The following is a 22,848-nucleotide window of genomic DNA, read 5'->3' on the forward strand; positions in this document are numbered from 1 at the left end:
GCCAGCCCTAAACTATATGCCTTGTCAAAAAGGAAGATTTTTAGTCTACTCTTAAATGTAGAGAGGGTGTCTGCCCCCCGAACCCAAACTGGAAGGAGGTTCCACACGAGAGGAGCCTGATAGCTGAAGGCTCTGCCTCCTGCACTACTTTTGGAGACTTTGGGAACCACCAGTAGGCCTGCATTCTGGGAGCGCAGTGCTCTAGTGGGGTAGTACGGTACTATGAGCTCTTTAAGATATGATGGGGCCTGACCCTTAAGAGCCTTGTAAGTGAGGAGAAGGATTTTAAACTCTATTCTAGAAATGGATATGGATGGATATGGTGATAGAGGATAATAATAGTCCTGCAGTGTCATGATTGGTTTTCACTTTTCTATGACTGATAATTTACAGTATGCACCATATTGCAATGTATTATCACAGATCCAATTTGAGATGGATCCTGCAGCAGCAATATGATATTGGATTCTTTCAGAGAGCCGCTGCAGATTTAGTAAATACTGTAGATATTGCCCCGGTAGTTAAATGTATTTTGGTTTTGTTATTAACAGTGTATATTTGACTTAACTGTCACAGTCCATCTTGTGGTTAGTAAGTTGTTCTCAACTTACCTGATAGTAACTCCCTCCCACCTGTTCAGTTCCTGATCACTCTAGTATTTAAGCCTTCACCATTCACTCTCTCGCTGCCAGATTGTTCCAGCTCCCCCTGAACTGTCCTGTGGGCTCGCCTATTCGGCTTCACTAGCCAGAATCCTGGTGTATCCAAACGAAAGAGACTCTGAACCAGGTTGTTCTTCTGAACTGCATTCACCTGCTTGCCAAGAGTAATTAAAGATTTGGAGTTTTTTGCTGACGTACTGTGTGCTGCTACACTAAACATAATTTCTAGTTGTTCTAAGTGTTGTTATCCCAAAACAACAACTCACTAATATTGTATGATGTTGGGACTCCAAACTCTAAATAGTGGAATTTCTTTGATTTGAAAACAAAATGGCTCCTTTTGTTGAACTTAGGCTGTGTTCGGAAAGGCATACTAACCTACTATTCATAATAAGAATGATGTCAAATTGAGTTTTTCAACTTCATAGTATGTATGTGGATTTTGTGTAGGCGAGAAATTTCCAGATGTATACTAGATTAGCAAGAATTCCTAAGTATGCGGCTTGAGCTCACTTGTCATATGCAACTGCCCGAAAATGCATTGCGTCTCTTCAGACTGTCCAATGGCAGACCATGACGGAAACATTTCTAGCACGAAAGTGTGGCTGCTGTGGGGCATGGCTGGATAAAATGATTAAGTGATGGCAAGGAGTTGTGCGCAGATCATGTACGCATAAATCATTCACTGCCACCCACCAGGACCATTTTCTCTGAATCGGAGAATGAATTATTCTATCCTTTCAAATTACATCAAGCAGCATGAGCTTCTTAATTGTTTCTCATATGTCTGTGTGTTTTCTATAACGATTCAACATCAGAGATCAAAGAGGCTGCTTTCAGTAATTCTAAATGTTTCCATGCGTGCCATAATGTCACTGCAGCAAATATTATGGGACATTTAAGCAACAAACCTATAAACTTATAAACTTGACAGGACAGAGGGGGTAACATAAATAATCTTGTATTTTCTGAAATATATGTTAGGTCTGATCGAACACTGTTTGAACTTTTAGATGTGCAGAAGAACACAGAGCATAAATCAATATTAGATCCTGTCTGCGTGACTGGAGATTTAAATAATCGATGAAGTTAAGCTGCTGAGCTTCGTGCGAAAATGCTTGCAGTGGCTCTCTTAAGGTGGACACGTGCTTATTGATTGTATTGTATTTATCTTCCTCATCATTGATTTGTCTTTTCAACCAGCCTTAGGCTGTGTTTCATTAGTAGTTTCGCTACGTAACAGCATACGTCACACACAGGCCAGTTGGAGAGCAGAGGGAAAGTGGGTGGAGGAACAGGGGATTTAAATGGAACACTCTTGCCCTTGTAGTCAGCAGTCACATTGGATCTGTGGTCAATGATGTGTGCAGTGCTTTGTTGTGTCTTGTGGGTACTTCTCAACAACCTCTAATGCCTTAATGTCAGTGAGGAGACGGCATTTCGGATACTTGTATTAACTTAATATAACTTTATAATAGGGTTAGGGTTAGGGTTAGGGTTAGGTTTATATAAACCGCTGAAATTTTGACAGTTAATTCATGTTACTTTCTGTTGCCACAAGGTGGCGCTGTGACTTAGAATGAATATTGATATGTAGACGTGTTCAGGGCAAGACTCTCATCAGACATGTGAAGTTTGGTGCATATTGGATCACGTACAGTCAAGTTATTAGCAACTTCCTGTTTGGACTCTGACCCTTCCACGCGGTTCAGAATTTTCATGTATGTTGGACAGTGCATGAAGGAGTTACATGTCACTTCCTGTGTCCCCTATGTGGCGCCAGAGAACAGTCACTAATCACGTTGTTGGGCTTCACTATACAGTGAATAGCACATGGTGAAGACCGCATGTTTCTTTGTCTGTAAAACTATTGGGCTCCTTTCCCCAATGCCCCCCAGTTTCACAGATAGGTGTGAAATCACCCCCGTGCCCAGCTCCACAGTCACCATTGGCCGGAGGGGACACATGATTTTACGACCGCAGGCCCACAAAACCAGTTCACCCCCACTGAACTTTCTCTTTCTCATCGTCTCTCCTGAAGTGGACAGACCACTTCTCTTTCTGATGTCTCTACTGAAGTGGAGAGACCAGCTCTTTCCTGCTCCCTCTCCTCCTGCAGAGGAGAGAAGCTCAACTCAGCTAAGCTCTGCCTCAGTGTGGTCTGTACCAGAACAGCCACCTCCTTCATGGTAGCGACGCAAGGTCCTGCCTGAAGTAAACAGATCAGAGCCAGCAGGCACGACCCAGAGTCTGCCAGCTGATAACCAACAACAAGAGCACACCAGCAAGTTAGCACAGAGCTGCTAACTAACAGGAACAAAGGAGCGACCGGATTCCTCCAGCCTGCAACCACACAGCAACGGACACGAACCACACCTTTCCTCCAGCAACAAGCTGAGAAAGCAGCACCCTCAAGGACACTTCTTCTACCCCTTTAAGGACTGGTAACAAACTCTAACTGGGCATAATTAGCATAGCATTACTGCATACATGGTTTACCCCTGTTACTCTATTGCCCCTCTAAAAAAGAAGAGAATTAAAGAAAAGAGACAAGCTCCCTGGTATAACTCCCAGACACGTGAGCTTAAGCAACACTCACGAAGGCTAGAAAGGACATGGCGGGCCACCAAAGTGGAAGAATCCCGTTTAATCTGGCAAGATAGTCTTAAAACCTATAGAAAGGCCCTCTGTAATGCCAGAGCCGCCTACTACTCCTCATTAATAGAAGAAAATAAAAGCAACCCTAGATTCCTTTTTAGCACAATAGCCAGGCTGACAAGGAGCCAGAACTCTATTGATCCTTGTGTTCCTTTAGAGCTCAGCAGTAACGACTTCATGAGCTTCTTTAATGATAAAATCCTAACTATTAGGGACAAAATTCAGCACCTCCTGCCCTTAACAGGGTCTGGTCCAACCTCAAACCTAGGAACCATAGAAACAGCTGTTAGACCTGATGTGTACTTGGACTGTTTTTCTCCAATTGATCTTGCTGAATTGACCTCAATAATCTCCTCATCTAGATCGTCAACATGTCTCCTAGACCCCATTCCTACTGGACTCCTTAAAGAGGTCCTGCCCCTAATTAACACGTCCTTACTGGATATGACAAATCAGTCTTTACTAACAGGCTATGTACCGCAGTCCTTTAAAGTAGCAGTAATTAAACATCTCCTGAAAAAGCCTACTCTTGATTCAGGTGTGTTAGCTAACTATAGACCTATATCCAACCTTCCCTTTCTCTCCAAGATCCTGGAGAAAGTTGTAGCTAATCAGCTGTGTAATTTTCTAAACTCTAATAGTCTATTTGAGGATTTTCAGTCAGGTTTTAGAGCGAACCACAGCACAGAGACAGCACTGGTGAAGGTTACAAACGACCTCCTTATGGCATCAGACAGAGGACTTCTCTCTGTCCTGGTCTTGTTAGACCTGAGTGCCACTTTCGACACCATCGACCATCACATCCTGTTACAGAGACTGGAACAGTTCATTGGTATAAAAGGAACTGCATTAAGCTGGTTTAAGTCCTATTTATTAGATCGATTTCAGTTTGTACATATTAATAACGAATCCTCTGTCCACACTAAGGTTAGACATGGAGTTCCACAAGGCTCAGTGCTTGGACCAATACTCTTTATCTTATATATGCTTCCTCTTGGTAATATTATCAGGAAGCACTCCATTCATTTCCACTGTTATGCAGATGATACACAATTATATTTATTATTGCTCGGCCCCAGACACCTCAGAGACAGCTTTTCCACTACCTTAACTGCTCTGGACGGCATTAATCTGGCCTCCAGCTCCACTGTGAGGAATCTGGGAGTCTTATTTGATCAGGATTTGTCCTTTAACTCCCACATTAAACAGATTTCTAGAACTGCCTTTTTCCATCTACGTAATATTGCCAAAATCAGGCCCATCATATCCACTGATGATGCAGAAAAATTGGTCCATGCATTTGTCACTTCTAGGTTGGACTATTGTAACTCCTTACTATCAGGCTGCCCCAATAAGTCGTTAAAGACTCTCCAGTTGGTCCAGAACGCTGCTGCTCGTGTTCTGACGAGAACTAAAAGAAGAGACCACATTTCTCCTGTACTGGCTTCTCTTCATTGGCTTCCAGTAAAATCTAGAATAGAGTTTAAAATCCTTCTCCTCACCTACAAGGCTCGTAAGGGTCAGGCCCCATCATATCTTAAAGATCTTATAGTACCGTACTACCCCACTAGAGCACTGCGCTCCCAGAATGCAGGTCTACTGGTGGTTCCTAAAGTCTCCAAAAGTAGTTCAGGAGGCAGAGCTTTCAGCTATCAGGCTCCTCTCCTGTGGAATCTCCTTCCAGTTTGGGTTCGGGGGGCAGACACCCTCTCTACATTTAAGAGTAGACTAAAAACCTTCCTTTTTGACAAAGCATATATTTAAGGGCTGGATCAGGCCTTAGACCAGCCCCTAGTTATGCTGCTATAGGTTCAGACTGCCGGGGGACTCCTATGGTGCACTGAGCTCCTCTATTCTCTCTCCTCCTCTTCCTCTCCATCATTATGTCTCATGTCAGTCAAATGTCTGCCTCTAACTTGCTATCTTCCCCGGAGCGTTTCTGTGCTTTCTCATCTCTCAGGTTCCTGTGGATCCTGTGGATCCTGGTCCTGGCCCTGCTGATGTGGTTCTCTGGTTCCTGTGGGTCCTGGTCCCGGTCCCGCTGATGTGGTTCTCTGGTTCCTGTGGATCCTGGTCCTGGTTCTGCTGATGTGGTTCCCTGGTTCCTATGGATCCTGGTCCTGGCCCCGCTGATGTGGTTCTCCACCAGCCAATGGATGTGCGTCTGTCCAAGGCTACAGCCTGTCCGTCCTTGGGAGCTGGATCTCTCCTTCACTGTGGTGCTCCCGGAGGTTTCTCTTTTCCCACTGGGTTTTTTGAGTTTTTCCTTCCCGAAGAAGGAGGGTCATAAAGGGCAGGTGATGCCTCGGACTGATCCATCGGACTGATCCACTGGCCTCATCGACTGCTGGACTCTTTATTAGATTGTTTGTTCGCTTACACTTGTTTATTTCAGTGAACTTTGTAAAGCACTATGAGACACTCTGTTGTGATATTGGGCTATACAAATAAAATTGAATTGAATTGAATTGAATAAAGCCAGATGAACACAATCAGTTGGTTAAACTTCAAATCTGCCTTAAGGACATAAAGTCCTGGATGAGCAGCAACTTTCTGCTGCTAAATTCAGATAAAACTGAAGTTATTTTGCTCGTCCCCAGACACCTCAGAGACAGCTTTTCCACTACCTTGGGGCGGCTGTGGCTCAGTGGTAGAGTGGGTCGTCCCTCAGTCAGAAGGTCGGGGGTTCGATCCCCAGCTCCTATGGGTCAACATGTCGAAGTGTCCTTGAGCAAGACACTGAACCCCAACTTGCTCCTGAAGCATGGCTTCAGAGTGTGAATGAGTATGAAAGAATAGTCTCCTCCAAATTACATTTCTCCTGTATGATTGATGTGTGAATGGGTGAATGAGGATGTCATGTAAAGCGCTTTGAGTAGTTGAAATAACTAGAAAGGCGCTATACAAATACAGACCATTTACCATTACCATTTACCTTAACTGCTCTGGACGGCATTAATCTGGCCTCCAGCTCCACTGTGAGGAATCTGGGAGTCTTATTTGATCAGGATTTGTCCTTTAACTCCCACATTAAACAGATTTCTAGAACTGCCTTTTTCCATCTACGTAATATTGCCAAAAATTAGTCCATGCATTTGTCACTTCTAGGTTGGACTATTGTAACTCATTATTATCAGGCTGCCCCAATAAGTCGTTAAAGACTCTCCAGTTGGTACAGAACGCTGCTGCTCATGTTCTGACGAGAACTAAAAGAAGAGACCACATTTCTCCTGTACTGGCTTCTCTTCATTGGCTTCCAGTAAAATCTAGAATAGAGTTTAAAATCCTTCTCCTCACCTACAAGGCTCTTAAGGGTCAGGCCCCATCATATCTTAAAGATCTTATAGTACCGTACTACCCCACTAGAGCACTGCGATCCCAGAATGCAGGTCTACTGGTGGTTCCTAAAGTCTCCAAAAGTAGTTCAGGAGGCAGAGCTTTCAGCTATCAGGCTCCTCTCCTGTGGAATCTCCTTCCAGTTTGGGTTCGGGGGGCAGACACCCTCTCTACATTTAAGAGTAGACTAAAAACCTTCCTTTTTGACAAAGCATATATTTAAGGGCTGGATCAGGCCTTAGACCAGCCCCTAGTTATGCTGCTATAGGCTCAGACTGCCGGGGGACTCCTATGGTGCACTGAGCTCCTCTATTCTCTCTCCTCCTCTTCCTCTCCATCGTTATGTCTCATGTCAGTCAAATGTCTGCCTCTAACTTGCTATCTTCCCCGGAGCGTTTCTGTGCTTTCTCATCTCTCAGGTTCCTGTGGATCCTGTGGATCCTGGTCCTGGCCCTGGCCCTGCTGATGTGGTTCTCTGGTTCCTGTGGGTCCTGGTCCCGGTCCCGCTGATGTGGTTCTCTGGTTCCTGTGGATCCTGGTCCTGGTTCTGCTGATGTGGTTCCCTGGTTCCTATGGATCCTGGTCCTGGCCCCGCTGATGTGGTTCTCCACCAGCCAATGGATGTGCGTCTGTCCAAGGCTACAGCCTGTCCGTCCTTGGGAGCTGGATCTCTCCTTCACTGTGGTGCTCCCGGAGGTTTCTCTTTTCCCACTGGGTTTTTTGAGTTTTTCCTTCCCGAAGAAGGAGGGTCATAAAGGGCAGGTGATGCCTCGGACTGATCCGTCGGACTGATCCACTGGCCTCATCGACTGCTGGACTCTTTATTAGATTATTTGTTCGCTTACACTTGTTTATTTCAGTGAACTTTGTAAAGCACTATGAGACACTCTGTTGTGATATTGGGCTATACAAATAAAATTGAATTGAATTGAATTGAATTAATGTATTGACTTGCTTTAATGTTCATTGAGTTTGATTATTGTGATGTGTTGTAGTTACTGTGCAGCCATTAAGTTTAGCTGATGTTAGCCTACAAACTAACCATCCTGTCTTAACCTGCACCCTTATCTCTCTCACACACACAGTCTGCAACAGGCCACTGAGGGACAAAGCTAAGCTAACAGCACTTAGCTTCCTTTGTCTCCTGTGCCCCACACCCCAGGGGGTCTGGCCATCACCATTTGGTCTCTCTCCCCCACCTTTGTGGGACCCATCTCACATTCCTCAGCCTTATCACACACACACACACACACACACACACACACACACACACACACACACACACACACTCTTCATATTATTTGTTAGTTTAGTCATAGAGATTTAGTTAGATTGTTTGATTGATTTTGTTTCTGTAACAGCAGATGTCTTTAATACCTACTGTGCTTCAGCTGTACTTAGCACCAAAGTACAACTCCTTCACCTTAATGAGTAACAAATGAATTTTGCTCTGTTTTAATAAATGTTAATTAATACTTGCTGTCTCCTTTAATGTTGTACAAGTGTGAACACTGCCAACCTCTACACTGTCAAGAACTCCAAAATCCTTCAGCTAGCTATCAATGTGGTAATTTTGGTAGTAATTATTAAATTAATTATAAAACACAATTCCAAATTGATAGTTTAGTATTTTTATGAGACTAAATCAATTAAAACGGCTGTCTTTTCCTCGTTTTTCGAGGTGGTGCCCCAATCGAGGTGGATTTTAATCAAACTTCATTTATTTTAATAATTATTAATTATCTTTGATAATTATTAATTATTTCTGATAGCCAAATTGAACATTACCACTTGTCAAAGCACAACAACGTCCTGTATTCCAGTATATGAAGTGTTGACTACACTGTGAAAATGTTGTGCAAATCAAATGATCATTGCCATAGACGTGTTACTTCCTGTTGCCACCAGGTGGCGCAATGACTGTGGTCACTAATTGGCATCTAGATGTCTTCAGGCCGGGACTCTTATTAAGCGTGACAAGTTTGAAAGAGATTGGATAATGTACACTGAAGTTACAGCAATTTCCTGTTCCATGGCGAACAGCGTTGCCATGGTGACAGCGTCTGAGAATACGTCAAGAGCTTCATAACTTTGCATCATCCATGTAGTGGGAATGTTTGGATCAAATTTGAGGTGTCTGTGATCAACCTGCTGAGAGAGAAACGTCTGAGAATAAAACATGCACTTCCTCTTGCCACTAGGTGGCGCTATGACTTTGAATGAATATTGACATGTAGACGTCTTCATGGCGGGACTCTCATCAGACATGTCAAGATTGGTGCTGATTGGATCACGTACAGTCAAGTTATTAACAATTTCCTGTTTGATGGCGAGTCATGGCGAGACACTGAACTTTACCAGCTCGCCACGCCCAAACCGTTAAAGATTATATCAAACCTTTGATAACTTTTCATCCTTGATATTGTTTGTACCAGCTGACCAAGTTTGAAGTCGATCGCTTGAACCCCCTCGGACTAGTTCGTTCATTTACGTCCCCTGTAAATCGCCAAAAGTGTGTGAAAAATCCAATATGGCCGACGTCCTGTTGGGTTTAGGTCAATGCTCCAAGAGGCTTTTTTGTAGGTCCTATGGTCTCGCATATGTATACCGAATTTGGTACATGTAGGTAAAACGTAGACTGGGGGCTAGTTCGTCAAAGTTTTGTAGGGGGCGCCATAGAGCCATTTTGGCCCACCGAAACCCGTGAACTAAATAAGATTACTCATTTTAGCCCTCCTGACGTGCATGCCAAATTTGGTGAGTGTGCACGCATGCATAAGCTTCGAAATTACGTTCGATTTTCATGGCGAACGAGGCGTCGCCACGGTGACAGCGTTTGGCGAAACCTCAAGCCCTTCATACCTTTGCATCAACCACGTCTTGAGAATGTTTGGCTCAAATTTGAAGTGTCTGCGGTTAACCTGCTGAGAGAGAGACGTCCGAGAAAGAAGACATGTACCTCCTCCCGCCAGTAGGTGGCGCTATGACTATGGTTCAAAATTGGCATGTACATGTCTTCAGAGGTGGACAGTCATCAAACTGTATAAGTTTGGTGAAGATAGGACCTTGTACAGTGGAGTTACAGGACTTTTAATTCTGATGGCGAAAAAAAAATTCCAATCAACAGTGTCTGCGTTGCCACGGCAACAGCTTTTGACAGAGAGTCACGGCGTTCGCTCCAGACCAACATCAATATCTTGAGGCTTTCCTGACCAAATTTGAAGTGGATACGATCAACTGGCTGGTCTTGAGCCATCCTAGCGTAAAACATAAATTTTCCTGTCACCACTAGGTGGCGCTGTGACTTAGATTGAATATTGACATGTAGACGTGTTCAGGGCGGGACTCCCATCAGACATGTGAAGTTTGGTGCATATTGGATCACGTACAGTCAAGTTATTAACAACTTCCTGTTTGACGGCGAGGCACAGAATTTTGACAGCTCGCCACGCCCAAACCGTTAAAGTTTTGTAGAAACCTTTGATAACTTTTCATCCTTGATATTGTTTCTACCAGCTGACCAAGTTTGACGTCGATCGCTTCAACCCCCTCGGACGAGTTCGTTCATTTACAACCCTTATATTTCACACATTTTTGACACGCAATTCAAAATGGCCGACTTCCTGTTTGACTTAGGGCAACGCTCCAAGAGACTTTTTTGTAGATCCCATCGTCCTGCATATATGTACCAAATTCTGTACATTTAGGTGAAACGCAGTCCCGGGGCTAGTCCGCTGAAATTTGCAGGGGGCGCTGTAGAGCCATTTTGCGACACCCATTTATGAGACCCATAAAATACGAAATTTTTCGCCAGGACTGATGCGTCTGCAAATTTTCCTGACTTTTCATGCATGTTCAGGGCCTCAAATTTGCATGTCTTTCGTCGGAAGAAAAATAATAATAATTAAAGCTGCAAGCAGCGTTGGAGGGCCCTCGCACCTCCGTCCCATCGCCGGACTCCGACCCTTCCACGCGACTCAGAACGTTCATGTAGTTTGGACAGCGCGTGAAGGACTTGCACGTCACTTCCCGCGTCCCCTATGTTGCGCCAGAAAACGCCCGCTAATGACGTCCTATATTCCAGTATATGAAGTGTTGACTGCACTGTGAAGGTCTTGAGGCTTCTCAGACAAAACATGAGAAGTGTGAAACACACTGGATAATCTACAGTGAACTTAGAAGAACTTTCGGTGCCATGGCGGGACACTGAACTTTGAAAGCTCGCCACGCCCAAACCGTAAAAGATTATATAAAGCTTTTGATAACTTTTCATCTTGAATAGTGTTTCCACCAGCTGACCGAGTTTGAAGTCGATCGCTTCGACACCCTCGGACTAGTTCGCTCATTTACGACCCCTATAAATGGCTGAAATTTTGACACTTAATTCAAAATGGTCGACTTCCTGTTGGGTTTAGGTCAATGCTCCAAGAGGCTTTTTTGCAGGTCCGATCGTCCCGCATAAGCATCCCGAATTTTGGTAGATGTAGGTAAAACGTAGCCCGGGGGCTAGTTCGTCAAAGTTTTGTAGGGGGCGCCGTAGAGCCATTTTGGCCCACCCAAACCTGTTAACCCAATAAGATTATTCATTTTAGGCCTCCTGACGTGTATGCCAAATTTGGTGAGTGTGCACGTATGCGTAAGTGTGGAAATTAAATTCGTGTTTCATGGCGAACAGGGCGTCGCCATGGCGACAGCGTTTGGCAAAACCTCAAGCCCTTCATAACTTTGCATCAACCACATCTTCAGAATGTTTGGCTCAAATTTGAGGTGTCTGCGGTTAACCTGCTGAGAGAGAGACGTGCGAGAAAGAAGACATGTACCTCCTCACGCCAGTAGGTGGCGCTATGACTATGGTTCAAAATGGCCACATACATGTCTTCAGAGCTGGACAGTCATCAAACTGTATGAATTTGGTGAAGATAGGACCTTGTACAGTGGAGTTACAGCACTTTTAATTCTGATGGCGAAAATAAAATTTCACTTGACAGTGTCTGCGTCGCCACAGCAACAGCTTTTGACGGAGACTCACGGCGTTCGCTCCAGACCAACATCAACATCTTCTGGCTTTCCTGACCAAATTTGAAGTGGATCCGATCAACTGGCTGGTCTTGAGCCATAATAGCGTAAAACATAATGTTTCCCGTCACCACCAGGTGGCGCTGTGACTTAGAATGAATATTGACACGTACACCTGTTCGGGGCGGGACTCTCATCAGACATGTGAAGTTTGGTGCATATTGGATCACGTGCAGTCAAGTTATTAACAACTTCCTGTTTGACGGCAAGGCTCAGAATTTTGAGAGCTCACCACGCCCAAACCGTTAAAGATTATACAAAACCTTTGATAACTTTTCATCCTTGATTTTGTTTCTATCACCTGACCAAGTTTGAAGTTGATAGCTTCAACCACCTCGGACGAGTTCGTTCATTTACGACCCCTACTTTTTGCCATAAAATCCAAAATGGCTGACTTCCTGTTGGTTTTAAGGCATACCTCCAAGAGACTTTTCTATGCGTCTTGAAACCATACATATACCCTACAACTTTCGTACATGTACATTATACGCAGTTCCGGGGCTGAGTTTTGGTGGCGCTATAGAGCCATTTTTTCACGCCTGTTTACGAAACCCATGAAATACGAAAATTTTTGATGTGCTTGAATTTTGTGCAAATTTTCCTGAGTTTTCGTGCATGTTCAGGCACCCAAATTAGCCTTTGTAAATACACAAGAAAAATAATAATAATAATAATAATAATAATAATAATAATTCCTTCAGTTTCAACTATGTTTTCGGCCCCCTGGTCACCTGGTTTTTTCCATTTGACATATTTTTCCGAGGCCTACCTGCTCGAGGACTGTGAGGTCCGTACACCTCTCGTTTCTTGGGTTCTCGCCCGTTTTCCTCCCTTGCACGTTTTCCCCCTCGGGTTTCAATAGGGTCCTCGCACCGCTTGGTGCTCGGGCCCTAATAATAATAATAATCCACACAGTTTCAACTATGTTTCGAGCCCCCTGGTTGGCTGGTTTTTTGCCATGTTGCGTATTTTTTCGAGGCCTACCTGCTCGGGGCCTATGAGGTCCGTACACCTCTTGGTTTCTGGGTACTGGCCCGTTTTCCTCCCTTGCACGTTTTTCCCCCACGCAGTTTCAATAGGGTCCTCGCACCGCTTGGTGCTCGGGCCCTAATTAAAGCTGCAAGCAGCGTTGGAGGGCCCTCGCACGTCCGCGCGCGTCGGGGCGTGCGGCGGCTCCGTCCCGCCGCCGGACTGAGACCCTTACACGCGGCTCAGAACGTTCATGTAGTTTGGACAGCGCGTGAAGGACTTGCACGTCACTTCCCGTTCTATGTTGCGCTAGAAAATGGCCGCTAATGACGTTCTATATTCCAGTATATGTAGTGTTGACTACACTGTGAAGGTCTTGAGGCTTTTGTGACTAAACATGAGCAGTGTGAAACACACTGGATAACCTACAGTGAACTTGGAAGAACTTTCGGTGCCATGGCCAGACACTGAACTTTGACAGCTCGCCACGGGCAAACCGTAAAAGATTATATAAAACCCTTGATAACTTTTCATCCTTGATATTGTTTCTACCAGCTGACCGAGTTTGAAGTCGAACGCTTCAACCCCCTCGGACTAGTTCGCTCATTTACGACCCCTATAAATGGCTGAAATTTTGACACTAAATTCCAAATGGCCGACTTCCTGTTGGGTTTAGGTCAACGCTCCAAGAGGCTTTTTTGTAGGTCCTATCGTCCCGCATATGTATACCGAATTTGGTACATGTAGGTAAAACATAGACCGGGAGCTAGTTCGTCAAAGTTTTGTAGGGGGCGCCATAGAGCCATTTTGGCCCACTGAAACCTGTTAACCCAATAAGATTATTCATTTTAGGGCTCCTGACGTGTATGCCAAATTTGGTGAGTGTGCACGCATGCGTAAGCTTTGAAATTAAATTCGTTTTCCATGGCGAACAAGGCGTCGCCACGGTGACAGCATTTGGCGAAACCTTAAGCCCTTCATAAATTTGCATCGGCCACGTCTTGAGAATCTTTGGCCCAAATTTGAGGTGTCTGTGGTTAACCTGCTGAGAGAGAGACGTCCGAGAAAGAAGACATGTACCTCCTCCCGCCAGTAGGTGGCGCTATGACTATGGTTCAAAATGGCCACGTACATGTCTTCAGAGACAGACAGTCATCAAACTGTATGAATTTGGTGAAGATAGGACCTTGTACAGTGGAGTAACAGCACTTTTAATTCTGATGGCGAAAAAAAAAATTCAATCGACAGTGTCTGCGTCGCCACGGCAACAGCTTTTGACGGAGAGTCACGGCGTTCGCTCCAGACCAACATCAACATCTTGAGGCTTTCCTAACCAAATTTGAAGTGGATCCGATCAACTGGCTGGTCTTGAGGCATCATAGCGCAAAACATAAAGTTTCCTGTCAGCACCAGGTGGCGCTATGACTTAAAATGAATATTGACATGTAGATGTGTTCGGGGCGGGACTCTCATCAGACATGTGAAATTTGGTGCATATTGGATCACGTACAGTCAAGTTATTAACAACTTCCTGTTTGACGGCGAGGCACAAACTTTTGACAGCTCGCCACGTCCAAACCGTTAAAGATTATACCAAACCTTTAATAACTTTTCATCCTTGATATTATTTCTAACAGCTGACCAAGTTTGAAGTCAATCGCTTCAACCCCCTCAAACTAGTTCGTTCATTTACGAACCCTACTTTTTAACATAAAATCCAAAATGGCCGACTTCCTGTTGGGTTTAGGTCATTGGTCCAAATTACTTTTTTGTGCGTCTTTAAGTGATACATGAACCCACCAAATTGCGTACACGTACATAAATTGCAGTTCTGGGGGTAGGGGTTTTAGTGTTAGGGGGCGCTATAGAGCCATTTTGCCACGCCCATTTGTGAGACCCATTAAATACGAAATTTTTCGCCAGGCCTGATTCGTGTGCAAATTTTCCTGACTTTTCGTGCATGTTCAGGCCCTCAAATTTGCGTTTGTTTTGACACCAGAAGAATAATAATAATAATTAAAGCTGCAAGCAGCGTTGGAGGGCCCTCGCACCTCCGCGCGCGTCGGGGCGTGCGGCGGCTCCGTCTCGTTGCTGGACTCCGACCCTTCAATGCGCTTTCAGAACGTTCATGTAGTTTGGACAGCGTGCAAAGGACTTACACGTCACTTCCCGCGCCCCCTATGTTGCGCTAGAAAACGGCCGCTAATGACGTCCTGTATTCCAGTATATGAAGTGTTGACTACACTGTGAAGGTCTTGAGGCTTTTGTGACTAAACAGGAGAAGTGTGAAACACACTGGGTAACCTACAGTGAACTTGGAAGAACTTTCGGTGCCATGGTGAGACACAGAACTTTGACAGCTCGCCACGCCCAAACCGTTAAAGATAATATAAAGCTTTTGATGAACTTTTCATCTTTAATATTTGTCCTGCCAGCTGACCAAGTTTGAAGTCAATCGCTTCAATCACCTCGGAGTAGTTCGCTCATTTACGACCCCTATAAACCGCTGAAATTTTGATAGTTAATTCATGTTACTTTCTGTTGCCACAAGGTGGCGCTGTGACTTAGAATGAATATTGATATGTAGACGTGTTCAGGGCAAGACTCTCATCAGACATGTGAAGTTTAGTGCATATTGGATCACGTACAGTCAAGTTATTAACAACTTCCTGTTTGACGGTGAGGCACCGAATTTTGAGAGCTCGCCACGCCCAAACCGTTAAAGATAATATAAAGCTTTTGATGAACTTTTCATCTTTAATATTTGTCCTGCCAGCTGACCAAGTTTGAAGTCAATCGCTTCAATCACCTCGGAGTAGTTCGCTCATTTATGACCCCTATAAACCGCTGAAATTTTGATAGTTAATTCATGTTACTTTCTGTTGCCACAAGGTGGCGCTGTGACTTAGAATGAATATTGATATGTAGACGTGTTCAGGGCAAGACTCTCATCAGACATGTGAAGTTTAGTGCATATTGGATCACGTACAGTCAAGTTATTAACAACTTCCTGTTTGACGGTGAGGCACCGAATTTTGAGAGCTCGCCACGCCCAAACCGTTAAAGATAATATAAAGCTTTTGATGAACTTTTCATCTTTAATATTTGTCCTGCCAGCTGACCAAGTTTGAAGTCAATCGCTTCAATCACCTCGGAGTAGTTCGCTCATTTACGACCCCTATAAACCGCTGAAATTTTGATAGTTAATTCATGTTACTTTCTGTTGCCACAAGGTGGCGCTGTGACTTAGAATGAATATTGATATGTAGACGTGTTCAGGGCAAGACTCTCATCAGACATGTGAAGTTTAGTGCATATTGGATCACGTACAGTCAAGTTATTAACAACTTCCTGTTTGACGGTGAGGCACCGAATTTTGAGAGCTCGCCACGCCCAAACCGTTAAAGATTACAGAAAGCCTTCGATAACTTTTCATCCTTGAGATTGTTTCTACCAGCTGACCAAGTTTGAAGTCGATGGCTTCAACCCCCTCAGACTAGTTCATTCATTTACGACCCCTATTTATCGCAGCAATTTTGACACTTAATTCAAAATGGCCGACTTCCTGTTGGGTTTAGGTCAATGCTCCAAGAGGCTTTTCTGTAGGTCCTATCGTCCCGCATAAGTGTACCGAATTTGGTACATGTAGGTAAAACGTAGCCCGGGGGCTAGTTCGTCAAACTTTTGTAGGGGGCGCCATAGAGCCATTTTGGCCCACCGAAACCCGTGAACTAAATAAGATTACTCATTTTAGGGCTCCTGACGTGTATGCCAAATTTGGTGAGTGTGCACGCATGCGTAAGCTTTGAAATTAAATTCGTTTTTCATGGCGAACAAGGCGTCGCCACGGTGACAGCGTTTGGCAAAACCTTAAGCCCTTCATAAATTTGCATCGGCCACGTCTTGAGAATCTTTGGCTCAAATTTGAGGTGTCTGTGGTTAACCTGCTGAGAGAGAGACGTCCGAGAAAGAAGACATGTACGGCCTCTCGCCAGTAGGTGGCGCTATGACTATGGTTCAAAATGGCCACGTACATGTCTTCAAAGGTGGACAGTCATCAAACTGTATGAATTTGATGAAGATAGGACCTTGTACAGTGGAGTTACAGCACTTTTAATTCTGATGGCGAAAAAAAATTTTCAATCGACAGTGTCTGCATCGCCACGGCAACAGCTTTTGACGCAGAGTCACGGCGTTCGCTCCAGACCAACATCAACATCTTGAGGCTTTCCTAACCAAATTTGAAGTGGATCCAATCAACTGTCTGGTCTTGAGCCATCGTAGCGCAAAACATAAAGTTTCCTGTCAGCACCAGGTGGCGCTATGACTTAAAATGAATATTGACATGTAGATGTGTTCGGGGCGGGACTCTCATCAGACATGTGAAATCTGGTGCATATTGGATCACGTACAGTCAAGTTATTAACAACTTCCTGTTTGACGGCGAGGCACAAACTTTTGACAGCTCGCCACGTCCAAACCGTTAAAGATTATACCAAACCTTTAACAACTTTTCATCCTTGATATTATTTCTACCAGCTGACCAAGTTTGAAGTCGATCGCTTCAACCCCCTCAAACTAGTTCGTTCATTTACGAACCCTACTTTTTAACATAAAATCCAAAATGGCCGACTTCCTGTTGGGTTTAGGTCATTGGTCCAAATTACTTTTTTGTGCGTCTTTAAGTGATACATGAACCCACCAAATTGCGTACACGTACATAAATTGCAGTTCCGGGGGTAGGGGTTTTAGTGTTAGGGGGCGCTATAGAGCCATTTTGCCACGCCCATTTGTGAGACCCATTAAATACGAAATTTTTCGCCAGGCCTGATTCGTGTGCAAATTTTCCTGACTTTTCGTGCATGTTCAGGCCCTCAAATTTGCGTTTGTTTTGACACCAGAAGAATAATAATAATAATAATAATCCACACAGTTTCAACTATGTTTCGAGCCCCCTGGTTGGCTGGTTTTTTGCCATGTCGCGTATTTTTTCGAGGCCTACCTGCTCGGGGACTGTGAGGTCCGTACACCTCTTGGTTCTTGGGTACTGGCCCGTTTTCCTCCCTTGCACGTTTTTCCCCCACGCAGTTTCAATAGGGTCCTCGCACCGCTTGGTGCTCGGGCCCTAATTAAAGCTGCAAGCAGCGTTGGAGGGCCCTCGCACCTCCGCGCTCGTCGGGGCGTGCGGCGGCTCCGTCCCGCTGCCGGACTCCGACCCTTCCACGCGGCTCAGAACGTGCGTGTAGTTTGGACAGCGCGTGAAGGACTTCCGCGTCAATTCCCGCGTCCCCTGTGTTGCGCTAGAAAACGGCCGCTAATGACGTCCTGTATTCTAGTATATGAAGTGTTGACTACACTGTGAAGGTCTTGAGGCTTTTCAGACAAAACATGAGCAGTGTGAAACACACTGGAGAATCTACAGTGAACTTGGAAGAGCTTTCGGTGCCATGGCGAGACACAGAACTTTGACAGCTTGCCACGGGCAAACCCTAAAAGATTATAGAAAGCTTTTGATAACTTTTCATCTTGAATACTGCTTCTACCAGCTGACCGAGTTTGAAGTCGATCGCTTCAACCCCCTCGGACAAGTTCGCTCATTTACGACCCCTATAAATGGCTGAAATTTTGACATTTGATTCAAAATGGCCGACTTCCTGTTGGGTTTAGGTCAACGCTCCAAGAGGCTTTTTTGTAGGTCCTATCGTCCTGCATAAGTATACCGAATTTGGTAGATGTAGGTAAAACGTAGCCCGGGGGCTAGTTCGTCAAAATGTTGTAGGGGGCGCCGTAGAGCCATTTTGCCCCACCCAAACCTGTTAACCCAATACGATTATTCATTTTAGGCCTCCTGACGTGTATGCTAAATTTGGTGAGTCTGCACGTATGCGTAAGCGTGGAAATTAAATTCGTATTTCATGGCGAACAGGGCGTCGCCACGGTGACAGCGTTTGGCGAAACCTCAAGCCCTTCATAACTTTGCATCGACCACATCTTGAGAATGTTTGGCTCAAATTTGAGGTGCCTGTGGTTAACCTGCTGAGAGAGAGACGTCCGAGAAAGAAGACATGTACCTCCTCCCGCCAGTAGGTGGCGCTATGACTATGGTTCAAAATGGCCACATACATGTCTTCAGAGCTGGACAGTCATCAAACTGTATGAATTTGGTGAAGATAGGACCTTGTACAGTGGAGTTACAGCACTTTTAATTTTGATGGCGAAAAAAAAATTTCACTTGACAGTGTCTGCGTCGCCACAGCAACAGCTTTTGACGGAGACTCACGGCGTTCGCTCCAGACCAACATCAACATCTTCTGGCTTTCCTGACCAAATTTGAAGTGGATCCGATCAACTGGCTGGTCTTGAGGCATCATAGCGTGAAACATAATGTTTCCCGTCACCACCAGGTGGCGCTGTGACTTAGAATGAATATTGACACGTAGACCTGTTCGGGGCGGGACTCTCATCAGACATGTGAAGTTTGGTGCATATTGGATCACGTACAGTCAAGTTATTAGCAACTTCCTGTTTGACGGCAAGGCACAAAATTTTGAGAGCTCGCCACGTCCAAACCGTTAAAGATTATACCAAACCTTTGATAACTTTTCATCCTTGATATTGTTTCTATCACCTGACCAAGTTTGAAGTTGATAGCTTCAACCACCTCGGACGAGTTCGTTCATTTACGACCCCTACTTTTCGCCATAAAATCCAAAATGGCCGACTTCCTGTTGGTTTTAAGGCATACCTCCAAGAGACTTTTCTGTGCGTCTTGAAACCATACATGTACCCTACAACTTTCGTACATGTACATTATACGCAGTTCCGGGGCTGAGTTTTGGTGGCGCTGTAGAGCCATTTTTTCACGCCCGTTTACGAAACCCATGAAATACGAAAATTTTTGATGTGCTTGAATTTTGTGCAAATTTTCCTGACTTTTCGTGCATGTTCAGGCCCCCAAATTAGCCTTTGTTAATACACAAGAAAAATAATAATAATAATAATAATAATTCCTTCAGTTTCAACTATGTTTTCGGCCCCCTGGTCACCTGGTTTTTTCCATTTGACATATTTTTCCAAGGCCTACCTGCTCGAGGACTGTGAGGTCCGTACACCTCTTGGTTCTTGGGTACTGGCCCGTTTTCCTCCCTTGCACGTTTTCCCCCACGCAGTTTCAATAGGGTCCTCGCACCGCTTGGTGCTCGGGCCCTAATTAAAGCTGCAAGCAGCGTTGGAGGGCCCTCGCACCTCCGTCCCATCGCCGGACTCCGACCCTTCCACGCGACTCAGAACGTTCATGTAGTTTGGACAGCGCGTGAAGGACTTGCACGTCACTTCCCGCGTCCCCTATGTTGCGCCAGAAAACGCCCGCTAATGACGTCCTATATTCCAGTATATGAAGTGTTGACTACACTGTGAAGGTCTTGAGGCTTCTCAGACAAAACATGAGAAGTGTGAAACACACTGGATAATCTACAGTGAACTTAGAAGAACTTTCGGTGCCATGGCGGGACACTGAACTTTGAAAGCTCGCCACGCCCAAACCGTAAAAGATTATATAAAGCTTTTGATAACTTTTCATCTTGAATAGTGTTTCCACCAGCTGACCGAGTTTGAAGTCGATCGCTTCGACACCCTCGGACTAGTTCGCTCATTTACGACCCCTATAAATGGCTGAAATTTTGACACTTAATTCAAAATGGTCGACTTCCTGTTGGGTTTAGGTCAATGCTCCAAGAGGCTTTTTTGCAGGTCCGATCGTCCTGCATAAGTATCCCGAATTTGGTAGATGTAGGTAAAACGTAGCCCGGGGGCTAGTTCGTCAAAGTTTTGTAGGGGGCGCCGTAGAGCCATTTTGGCCCACCCAAACCTGTTAACCCAATAAGATTATTCATTTTAGGCCTCCTGACGTGTATGCCAAATTTGGTGACACTGCACGTATGCGTAAGTGTGGAAATTAAATTCGTGTTTCATGGCGAACAGGGCGTCGCCATGGCGACAGCGTTTGGCAAAACCTCAAGCCCTTCATAACTTTGCATCAACCACATCTTCAGAATGTTTGGCTCAAATTTGAGGTGTCTGCGGTTAACCTGCTGAGAGAGAGACGTGCGAGAAAGAAGACATGTACCTCCTCACGCCAGTAGGTGGCGCTATGACTATGGTTCAAAATGGCCACATACATGTCTTCAGAGCTGGACAGTCATCAAACTGTATGAATTTGGTGAAGATAGGACCTTGTACAGTGGAGTTACAGCACTTTTAATTCTGATGGCGAAAATAAAATTTCACTTGACAGTGTCTGCGTCGCCACAGCAACAGCTTTTGACGGAGACTCACGGCGTTCGCTCCAGACCAACATCAACATCTTCTGGCTTTCCTGACCAAATTTGAAGTGGATCCGATCAACTGGCTGGTCTTGAGCCATAATAGCGTAAAACATAATGTTTCCCGTCACCACCAGGTGGCGCTGTGACTTAGAATGAATATTGACACGTACACCTGTTCGGGGCGGGACTCTCATCAGACATGTGAAGTTTGGTGCATATTGGATCACGTGCAGTCAAGTTATTAACAACTTCCTGTTTGACGGCAAGGCTCAGAATTTTGAGAGCTCACCACGCCCAAACCGTTAAAGATTATACAAAACCTTTGATAACTTTTCATCCTTGATATTGTTTCTATCACCTGACCAAGTTTGAAGTTGATAGCTTCAACCACCTCGGACGAGTTCGTTCATTTACGACCCCTACTTTTCGCCATAAAATCCAAAATGGCTGACTTCCTGTTGGTTTTAAGGCATACCTCCAAGAGACTTTTCTATGCGTCTTGAAACCATACATATACTCTACAACTTTCGTACATGTACATTATACGCAGTTCCGGGGCTGAGTTTTGGTGGCGCTATAGAGCCATTTTTTCACGCCCGTTTACGAAACCCATGAAATACGAAAATTTTTGATGTGCTTGAATTTTGTGCAAATTTTCCTGAGTTTTCGTGCATGTTCAGGCACCCAAATTAGCCTTTGTAAATACACAAGAAAAATAATAATAATAATAATAATTAAAGCTGCAAGCAGCGTTGGAGGGCCCTCGCACCTCCGTCCCATCGCCGGACTCCGACCCTTCCACGCGACTCAGAACGTTCATGTAGTTTGGACAGCGCGTGAAGGACTTGCACGTCACTTCCTGCGTCCCCTATGTTGCGCCAGAAAACGCCCGCTAATGACGTCCTATATTCCAGTATATGAAGTGTTGACTACACTGTGAAGGTCTTGAGGCTTCTCAGACAAAACATGAGAAGTGTGAAACACACTGGATAATCTACAGTGAACTTAGAAGAACTTTCGGTGCCATGGCGGGACACTGAACTTTGAAAGCTCGCCACGCCCAAACCGTAAAAGATTATATAAAGCTTTTGATAACTTTTCATCTTGAATAGTGTTTCCACCAGCTGACCGAGTTTGAAGTCGATCGCTTCGACACCCTCGGACTAGTTCGCTCATTTACGACCCCTATAAATGGCTGAAATTTTGACACTTAATTCAAAATGGTCGACTTCCTGTTGGGTTTAGGTCAATGCTCCAAGAGGCTTTTTTGCAGGTCCGATCGTCCCGCATAAGCATCCCGAATTTTGGTAGATGTAGGTAAAACGTAGCCCGGGGGCTAGTTCGTCAAAGTTTTGTAGGGGGCGCCGTAGAGCCATTTTGGCCCACCCAAACCTGTTAACCCAATAAGATTATTCATTTTAGGCCTCCTGACGTGTATGCCAAATTTGGTGAGTGTGCACGTATGCGTAAGTGTGGAAATTAAATTCGTGTTTCATGGCGAACAGGGCGTCGCCATGGCGACAGCGTTTGGCAAAACCTCAAGCCCTTCATAACTTTGCATCAACCACATCTTCAGAATGTTTGGCTCAAATTTGAGGTGTCTGCGGTTAACCTGCTGAGAGAGAGACGTGCGAGAAAGAAGACATGTACCTCCTCCCGCCAGTAGGTGGCGCTATGACTATGGTTCAAAATGGCCACATACATGTCTTCAGAGCTGGACAGTCATCAAACTGTATGAATTTGGTGAAGATAGGACCTTGTACAGTGGAGTTACAGCACTTTTAATTTTCATGGCGAAAATAAAATTTCACTTGACAGTGTCT

This window comes from Pempheris klunzingeri, chromosome 1 (genome assembly GCF_042242105.1).
Source record: "Pempheris klunzingeri isolate RE-2024b chromosome 1, fPemKlu1.hap1, whole genome shotgun sequence".
Classification (NCBI taxonomy): Eukaryota; Metazoa; Chordata; class Actinopteri; order Acropomatiformes; family Pempheridae; genus Pempheris; species Pempheris klunzingeri.